We start from the raw sequence: 10,000 nt of genomic DNA, 5'->3' as shown, positions 1-10,000 counted from the left end.
ACGCTGTGTATCCGGATACGTGTGGACATTCGTATCCATACATTTTTGTATACGCTGACGTCACAGTATCAGAACCAGTCTTTTTCCGCGCGAGATTTTCCAAAATGGCAGCGAGCAGAAACGTTGTGTGTTCAATGCTACTAGGACTACTGTTTTCTCTTAATTGAGACATTTTTTATGGTGTTTTTTAACAGGAATTTTTTTCGCTCTTCAAATTCACACGTGTTGAAACCTCAAGTAAACAAGCAAGAAGGCCGCGAATTTGACGCCAAAATTATCGCAGGCTCAGCTTTCTTTGTAATGCGCATGCTCTGTTGACTAATCCTTTGAGATGTCAGGATACGAATCGGATACGTGTGGACGGTCGTATACGATTCGTATACGCTATGTGTGGACGCAGATATTTTTGTATCCGCATAAAAAAATTTGCGGATACAAAAATCTCCGGAAACGTGAGGACGGGGCCTTAAGGATTATGGAACACCAAATTACTATGACCACGTAGAATGGTAAGTAAATTTAATTGGACAGAATCAGGTACACAATGCATGAAAGGTAGATGCCTTTCGTCCCGATGATAGGCACAGGTCAGGTTTACTTCTCGCATTGTACGACCGAGTATTAACTAAGCATATATATTTCATGACAGGAATTGCATTTTAAAACATCATGGACGAAGAAGTAACAAAGAAAATGAACACAAACTTCATACCTCACCAAGAACGTCTCTTTGACCTCGTTCAGTGCCTAAGCCGCACAGGCGTAAATATAAAGCCTGACAGTTCTCACCACTTTATGTTACCATTCCATTGTCCACAGTTTTAAACAATATTGAAAGTCCACGATACCTTTTCTCTTAGGATATTTGTGAATTCCTCAGCCAACTCGTTGTAAGACTGGTACGTAGAGGGCAACTCCAGGGTTGGTCCACACGTGTGTGCGATGGCGGTTCTCCCTATACCTTCGACTGAGTTGAATGACACGGAAATTGTTTGCAGTACCATCACGTCAGAGCCAGTTACAAACTTCAGAAAGGCCTTCAGGGACACTGCATCAAGGGATTTAATGAACTTTTTTAGAAAGCTCAAAGATTCTTTTTCTGCATCTGAAGTTGGCTTGGCATCTAGAGCTTTGATAACTTTCTTGGCAGTTGGCTTGTTATCCAAGAACAATTGCCTAAGACTCTCTACGTTAGCAAAGTCGGCATGTTCTTTCAGAACTCTTAGCACAGGGGCCCAGCAGTTGGCGATGTACCTTGGCTTTTGAATGATTTCTTGGTGCGCAAGCTCAGCAAATAGACTTTTGATATTTTGCGGCTTAGGTTTTCGATAGCACTTGTAACTTGACAGAAACTCAGTGAGATCTTCGTCATCAGCTTGAAAGTCTTCCGACAACACTCTTTCCAACACTTCTCTTTCGTCAGGAGTGATGTATGATTTAAATGACAGAAGAAGGTCTCTGTAGTCGTCTCCTCGCCGTGTAGGCAGGATGCCAGGAATACTGGAGATAGGCATACGGGTACATAACCTGTTTCTTTTAAACCATACAGCAACACACGCCCAATCGCTTCCCATTCATGTTTTTGATGATCATGTCGAATGGAAGGTACCTTTTCAACGTACCCCAAAGGTCAGGGAAGCAAATATGTGTTGCCAAAAAGTAGATAATACATCTCTCAGTACGCTGGGGCCTTCTCCCTCCTCCAAACGACCATGGTCATCAATGACTCTCACATTTAGTACTTGACGTGTTATCTCTGGACACGAGAATAACTGTATAAGGTCGTCCTTCGGTCTTGTACGGTGGACCTGTACACTCTTTTTGCCAAAATCTATAAGACGAGAGCAGGACAATGTCAGAATGAAAGCAAAAATGTGAAAAAGCCGTTCAAAAAGTGGCATCAGCTTCAAGCGTTTAAATTGATAGCCAAGAGAATGCATTCGTTAATCCATTGAGAGGAAAACTGAAAGAGAGAAACTGTCTGAGTCGTGGTACATGCTAATAAGGCACGTTAATAGCTACTACGCTCGGTGCACATGTGACAACATGTGTTAATGATTTGTGCTCAAATTCCATCTTAAATGCCGGTTTTGACCAACATATCTTGGTAAGTTTCTTGATTATATTCTCACCTTCTGAAAAGTGGCTGGCATTTGTAGGCGTGACATTTTCCTGCGGAAGAAAAAAAATGCCCTCATCATAGACTGAAGACTGTACTATGTGCTCACTTGAGAAGAAAATGAGAAGTTGACTGTGCGGTCCAGGGGAAGGGGGACTTGATTTAAACCGATTACAAACATTTATGCCTCAAGAAATTTACTACATATATATATTTGCTTTTTGGTGTGTGTGCAGAAGGCTGGGAATCCAACGATGTACTCACTAGCCAGTAGCAATGAACTACTACTGAGTGATCCTTTTGAATGAAAAACATATCTGCCGTGAGCCGCGTCCCCCTGGTTACAAGTCGGGTGTGCTAACCACTGCACCATCACGACAACCCTCCTGGCAACAGAGCAATCAGTGAAGATACTGATTAGCCAGGGGGTTCCTCGGCGTTATTTAACATATATGGCATATCCGGGGGACATAACAACTAAATATGGCATTATACACTGGTTCTACTAAACCCGTGAAACAAAGTGTAATAGTCAGTGCCTATTAGACAAAAACAGGTGAAGTATAAAGTCAGTTCAATAATAATTACACAATCATATTTTCCTACCAGGGTTTCCGTCTCAGATGTACCACTCAACAATTGTGACAAATAAATTTGCCGAAACTGAAAGCCCTTAAGATAAAAATAAGTAAAAATAATAATAATAATTATTAACAGAAAATCTCCAAAGGGCAGGAGATTTCTACACCTCCTTCTATTATTACCTGATATCCTCACTTTGGTATTGAATTTGAAAGGCATTTGGCACCCACCAAAACATATAAAAAGCTGTGCTGTCAGGATATAAGAAGTAATTAATGTCATTAATGGGAATTAATATCCCCTCAACCTCACCAAGAAGACAAAATCTAAGGCTAGCCCACCTTTGAAGTTCTTTTACTATCTTTTCCCTGTGTAATACTGCCTTGGTGTATTTATATCTGTTACACTGAAGAGGTTTGCCATAGGGTTACAATCTATGGCAGAAAACTGGGTGTATGTTCCACACAGAAGGTACACAGAAAAAAATGGGGCTTAAAAGGAACATCATGATCATCTGTGGGGATACATTTAGAATAATGAAAAAAAAAAGAGAAAAAAAAAAAAACTTACACGGTTGGTCTGACTGTGTCTGGTACCCCCTTGCGTGGTCCTACAACAACAAAAGTGATATGAAATGGTTTTGTTATGCTGTTTGATAACAGTTTAAGACCCCTATGTAAGGTAGGTAAAGTATACATACAAGCCAAGTGGCTCGTCCCGCTGGAGCTTATCCCGGTTTCAGTAGCATCAAGAGACTATAGGAGTATTTCTACTTCCTCCTGGATGGGGATGCTAGTCCATCGCAGGGCTACCCCAGCATTAAATTTGCCAGTACCCATTTACACACCTCAGTGGAGCAAGGCACTGTAAGAGTCAAGTGTAACTCGCCCTTGCTCCAAAATCAAAAGCAGTAACCATGAGGCCGCCACGCCTCCCACATTGTACTTGCCTTGAATTAGTGAATTTAATTAATTAATTATTTAATGATGAATTTCTTTAATAATAAATCTGTTGACAATTTGTCTAGGAAGGGTCGGTACTCAACTATTGGCAACCATTTTTGATCCTCCTTAAAGCATTATCAGCTATAACACTACTAAATTTTATGTGTTCTCGTAACTACTGTTGAACCTGCTGCCTAATGCAAAAAAGACCAACTAACCTAAATGGTAATGCATTTGAAATGATGACTTCTTGATATACTCATGTCTTTTCTGTGTCAAAGTCAGATCGAGGAACTTACCTGCTTGGATTGCTGTCCTGAGTAGTATTATTGTTGGCTAGACTGGGGCTGCTGCCCTGAGTAGCATTACTGTCTGCAAGACCAGGGCTGCTGTCCTCAGTAGCAGTATTGCAAGCAAGACCAGGGCTGCTGTCCTCAGTAGCAGTATTGCAAGCAAGACCAGGGCTGCTGTCCTCAGTAGCAGTATTGTAAGCTAGACCAGGGCTGCTGACCACAGAAGCATTATTGTTGGCTAGACTGGGGCTGCTGTCCTCAGTACCGTCAGTGTTCACCACACTAGGAATGCTATCCTCAGTAACATGGCTGATCTCAGGATTCTTTTTGCTGTAGGATTAGTGAGCATAAATGTAAATTCCATGGATCATTAACCTGAACATCCTTGCACATTTGAAACAACACTTTTTAGCATTGGTGGAATGGTTATGGTTTTAGTCTCCATAAAATTAACAGATTTCTTAGTCTTTCCAGGAAACCACCCTTCTCTTAATAAAACAAACATATGGAACTGATAACATAAATTTGCATTTCATAAAATTCGACACAGACACAAACAGCCCAACTCTGCATATTATTATGATGTGCACAGTGATTCCATTTGAATACAGTGGTAGGCAGAATAGAGAAAAATGGTAATGCACCAACTGGAATGCTGCTAGATTCTAGCTACTATGTGGTGGGTTTATTCGAATTATGTTGTAACACTGTCTAATTGACAGGCACATTGTACTTCAAAAATATATAATACACATCTACTGAATAAACATCGCTTTCTCAGTTCTGAGGCTAACAACATGATCACTCACGTGAGAAAGTCCCCTTCCATAAGGGCTGTTTGTAAGGTCTCGCTGAAATTGAAGTCATCCATAGTACACCACAAATCAGGTAGTGTGACATTGGTGTTGCTTAAATCTTCCTCATTTCCAAATCCAAGAAAGCTTAATCCATCTTTAGGATAGGGAGGCATAACCGTTATTTCCTGCATATTTAAAATGGATTTGTCTCCCACCATAACTGATAATGATGGCAGCAGTTCTGGCAGCCCGCACCCTGAAAGAGCAAATGATTCTGGCTTGGTACTTAGAGAGCCAATCCAGTCATATACTGCACCCATTTCATCGGTTGCTTTAAAAGCCGTCTTTGGATACCCAAAGTAACATGACGAACCGAGACAACAGCACTAGCTTCATTAACTGCAGGTTCAGGAGGTAGTCTTCTTCTACGGGCAGTTTGCAAATGCAGTTGCCTCTTTGATGCCTCCTCGATTTCCAGCTTTTCTCTTTCTTTAGCTTGGTCGGCTTCCAGGGACTCTTGATACTCCCTGTCCTGCCGGCCTTTAATAGTTTCGCGTTCAGCAGAGGTGCCCATCAGCCCACCATGGTTGGCATCAACATGACTTCCTTTCTTGGCATTAACTTTGAGTGGCTTCCTATCCACTTCAAAAACCTCTGGCAACTCTGTGTCACACCCTTCAGTTTCCTTGTCCAAAGATCTTGTCATCAGATAAAGTCTAACTGTGGTCAGGGCATGGCTACTTATGTATCTGGCCAAAGTGAAGTTTGCAAAGGATATCTCATCACCCTTGAAGTTTCCATGTGTTGACGTCATATCTTCAATTTTACCAAAAAAGCTCATACCACCAGGAAAGAATATTGATTTACCCAGAGCAATCAAATCATGGACATCTGAGCTACGTTTTGCACTCACAGTTCTAGTCCTACCTCCTTTTGCTAGGCGAGCTCCATGATACCTTTTCTGTTGTTGGTCATAGTGTAGCCAGCCAAACTGAACTTTTCGGTGGCAATCATTGATTTGGTTAGAGGGCCATGGCGCTGTACTGGCCGTTTCTTCCACCTTCTTTTTCTTTTGTTTTACCTTTTTTTAAGGAGGTCGAGTAGCTTTCTTTCTTCTCATCTCTACTCTCACCTCGCAACTTTTCATTTACAAATCTTCGTAAGGACAGCAGATCCCCTCTTCGCAGTGGTCCTAGCTCTGTCAATTGTTCATCTGAAGCACCATTTACTGCTGAATAATCCATCTAAATAATGTGAAATAGAAACTGCATTAAAATTATAATCATCAATACATCAATTTCTGAAAAAGGAATATAATTTCCCTCTTGCTGGTTGATTCCCTGGGAGGGGGGGGTGGGGGGGTACTCCCTTATAAGTGCTTAATGGGGACGTGCAGCCAGCCAGGGTATGTTTTTCGGGATTTTTGTCTTGAACAGGGTATCGAATTTATCATTTTTTGTCTTAATCAGGGTATCGCTTTATCAATTTTTGTCTTAAACTGGGTTAAATGTCTTAAACAGGGTATCAAAAATCGGAAGTCTGTCTTAAAATGGGTAGGAAAATCAGCATGATTTGTCTTAAACAGGGTCAGGGTATGAGGGGCCGCGCCGCAGCTCCCCAACGTGGGTTAACAGGAGTACCCCCCCCCCCCCCCCTCCCGGGGTTGATTCATTTCAACGAGAATTTCCAACATATGACTCCCAGGCGGCAGGCACAAAACGCATGTCACAGGTCATTGTTTTACCTACACAGAAAGTATACTAAACATTCATAAAAGCTAACCTTAGGCCGAATTAGGCCTAAAGAAAAGTATCCTACACATTCCCCCCCTTCCCTCAAAATCTGGTTACGCCACTGGATTATTTTAATACAGTAGAACCCCGGTAACTTGAGCTCTGAAGGGAAATGAAAAACTGTTCGAGTTAGCGGGGTTTCGAGTTATCGATGGTCGATTAAAATATCCAATTTTCCAGGTTAATAACTAGGAGTTTCACTGTGAAATTGAGTTCTGGCGTGGAAACTGGGAGCAGTGACTGAAATTTTTTTTAAAACAGCTGCAAATTTTTTAAGCAAGCGGGTATCCGGAAATGTTCGTGAAAGTAATAAAAGAGCTAAGAAAGGTGTGCATATCTTCAGCCTGTGTGGCAGGCGTTACTATTTTATAAGCAAAGAAATAATTTCAAAGCAACGGCATGTCAGTTAATTTTTGGGAATTTAAACTGAAATTTAATTCTGAAATTTCTGGCCCCTTTTCAGCAAAAGAGTTACCTTTTTGAGAAATGCTGAGCGTAGTTGAGCAAACGACAATTTAAGTTTATTGGCGTGCAGTCTCTTATATTTTTCTTTGACATAGTACAGCGCGCGATTACGTGACACCCGTCGTTTGTACCACTAATTTGCATGAAATAATAATTTCACCCGTCAGTGCGTGGCTAACGACCACCGGAAATACGTCTGCGTTCGCAGGCTAGTGGCTCTGAGGAAAGAAGCACGACTGCTCGTGGTCTAGCTCGAGAACTGATTTTCTCTTCGCTTGACGGTTGAAGACGTTGAAGAAAAATTTGACTCGGTGGTCAAATGTAAGAGGTTCAAAGACTGAATATGTACGGTACGGTTAAATGATGATCAATGACGGCTCAGTGGAAAAGTACTCGATTGAGGTTGTAAGATTCCTTCCACGTGCACGTGACATCATCACGGGTATCAATACCGCGGATTATAGACATGATAACACCACAATCGACTGCGAATGCTTCCGATCTTACATTCCACAAATTTTGTTTTTTTTCGCTAGTATCAAGAATGGGCTGCTGCCTCCCTAAGGCTCGCCAGCAACACTTCGGTTATACAATAGAGTGCAAATTAAACTTATGATCGGTAAATAACTGTCAAATACGTTATCTGTTCTTTGCACTAATTAAAATCCAATTGCTGCAGTCTTTGTTGTAGTGTTAGAATTCGATCACACGATAAGAAAGGTTAATGGATATCTCAATGGGCATCCGTTGCGAATAAAAGAACCAGAAATTCTAGTTATCGGGGTAAATTTTGATCAAGGAAAACGAAATTTAGTTCGAGTTAGCGGGGTTTTCGAGTTATCCGAGTTCGAGTTAACCGAGTATGAATGGCTGGAAAGTTGGGTCAAATCCAAGGGAATTGAGACTCACTTCCATTTAGCGGAGGAGTTCGAGTTATTCGAGGTCGAGTTACCGGGGTTGTACTGTATCTCCGTTATGCAACATATTTTGACGCATGCAAAGGTGGCTCAAACAGCGGTGAACTACAACAATAGGGAAGACAAGAAAGGATAGTTATTCATCTGAAAAACTACAGGAGGTGGTGATCACCATCAGTGCTTGAAAATTAGGGTCACTGCTTACCTTCTCATCTCTGAATCGATCGATCACTTTATCTGGAATCTCTCTCTTTTCGAGAAACTCGCAAATCTATGAACAGAAAACCGCGTTAAGTTGAAATCTGCATTACTTTATGAAATTTTAGTGAATTCCAGTAGATATTAAGAGTACCGTAAGAGTTACTTACCTCATTGATTTCCAATTCGAAGTCCGCCATACTCTATAAGAAGTAACCTGAGCCCGCTAAATCGCTAAAAAAATCGCTAAAAAAGTCGCTAAAAAAAGTTGTTAAAAAGTCGCTAAAAAAGTCGCTAAAAAAGACGCTAAATTGATAAAAAACATCGCAATTTTTGAATGGCACTTATAAGCCACCGTACAATTCAGTGACTTCTTTGTTTGTGTAATGCGTACCACAGGCAACCCAGTGTAAGCTTTTTGGAGCTTCTAGTTTTATGAGAAGGCAATGGGGGCGAACAGTATCGGAAGAAGAATAAGTTTCGATGCGCTGTTGCGAAAGGCGAAAAACGCCTGTGAAGTTGCGAGAGAGGATTTGATAAATTTGTTTCATTTGTTATGCAGCGTGTACGATAGCTGACGACCCTAGACAGATTAACCTCTGAAGTCTCAGAATAGTCTCACATTTAATTATGAAAACTCGTATTAGCCGAGCGCATGCAAGGTAAAATATATGGGAGTTTATAGCTGTTGGGGCGACTTCCGTATAACACTCAATATTAAGCTCAAAAATGGTTTACAATGTTCCATAATGGTTTTGCCTGTGCTGACTTTGTCGAGGGTGGCCAATAAGGTCGTCAATGGGTGTTTACGGAAAACTTGAAATTGGTTCCTTTACAATTTACCGTAAATAAAATCGGCCTTTCACGTTTCACAAAAAATAAGACATTTTGACACGAATTTACGTAATTTACGATTTTACGGTTGCTTTTGTCGTGTCATTCTTGGAAAATCCTCAAGGTCCTTAAGGTAGTAGTAACGAGAAAACTGAGGAAACTGCTGACGAAACTGCGCCAATGCTTCAAGTCCGAAGCTCAGCAAACTTCCTCCTTGGTGGAAGTCGGAAGCTCAGCAAACTTCCTCCTTGGTGCAACGATCCTCGATTTGGATGAGTCATTCGTTTCAATAATCGTTTATTGTACTGAAACATAACGGAAAACTAGGAAACCGGTTTAAAGTAAGAGGACTTTTATTCATGTAAGACCCTCACAATTCACTCCATGCTTTTTGTTTTGCATTCACCTACCAGAAGGTTGATCGAATGCAGTTTCCTTTCGTGGAAAATAGCAAACAAGTCGTGAATAACCTCACCGTCGAACTACAAGAATAACCAAAATACAGGGACAAATGTAGACGTGCTTGCGATTAATAAACGCGCTACATGGATGCAAACTTTAAGTAAGCGTGACCAGTTAGAAAGGGATCTAAATGCGGTATCGGCATTTCGTCGATTTTCGACACGGTATTTCGGTATTTTGCCAAATTTTCTTGCGGTATTACGGTTATTGGGTACCCACTAATGTTCCCCGTCTGCGAGCAGGCTTTCAGTGGTATCGAGGTGCAGAAGGGCCTGTGTTGTTCAGCTGCTGTTTCACAGTTATTGGCCACGTATATTATACAGCTAAACACCCAACGATTGCTTCTTTCACAATAACAAATATGATTTTGTGAAGACTAAACATCAGTAAGAATAATAATTTGTTTTCCACTAAAAGTGCAGACTAGAAAAGTAGAACAATAGATAAAAAAAAGTATAGGTTATCTGCTGAAGACCCCGCACTTATTGCATAATAATAACATCGGAATTCGTTCTGAAAGTTGGCCCTATAGTCACTGAAAGTCGATACGAAGGTTCAAGTTTAATAGAGTCTGTTTGAAAACTGAATTTGATTTT

General features: G+C 41.0%; 1 pseudogene; it reads right to left on the bottom strand.

The window, feature by feature from the left end:
- The window catches only part of LOC138036957 (uncharacterized), an 8,736-nt pseudogene extending 428 nt beyond the window's left edge, over positions 1-8,308 (bottom strand).
- Between the last annotated feature and the right edge of the window lie 1,692 nt (positions 8,309-10,000).

This window comes from Montipora capricornis, unplaced genomic scaffold, assembly GCF_036669925.1.
Source record: "Montipora capricornis isolate CH-2021 unplaced genomic scaffold, ASM3666992v2 scaffold_98, whole genome shotgun sequence".
NCBI lineage: Eukaryota > Metazoa > Cnidaria > Anthozoa > Scleractinia > Acroporidae > Montipora > Montipora capricornis.
The sequence above is the reverse complement of the archived record's forward strand: the minus strand, read 5'-3'. Positions and strand labels throughout refer to the sequence as shown.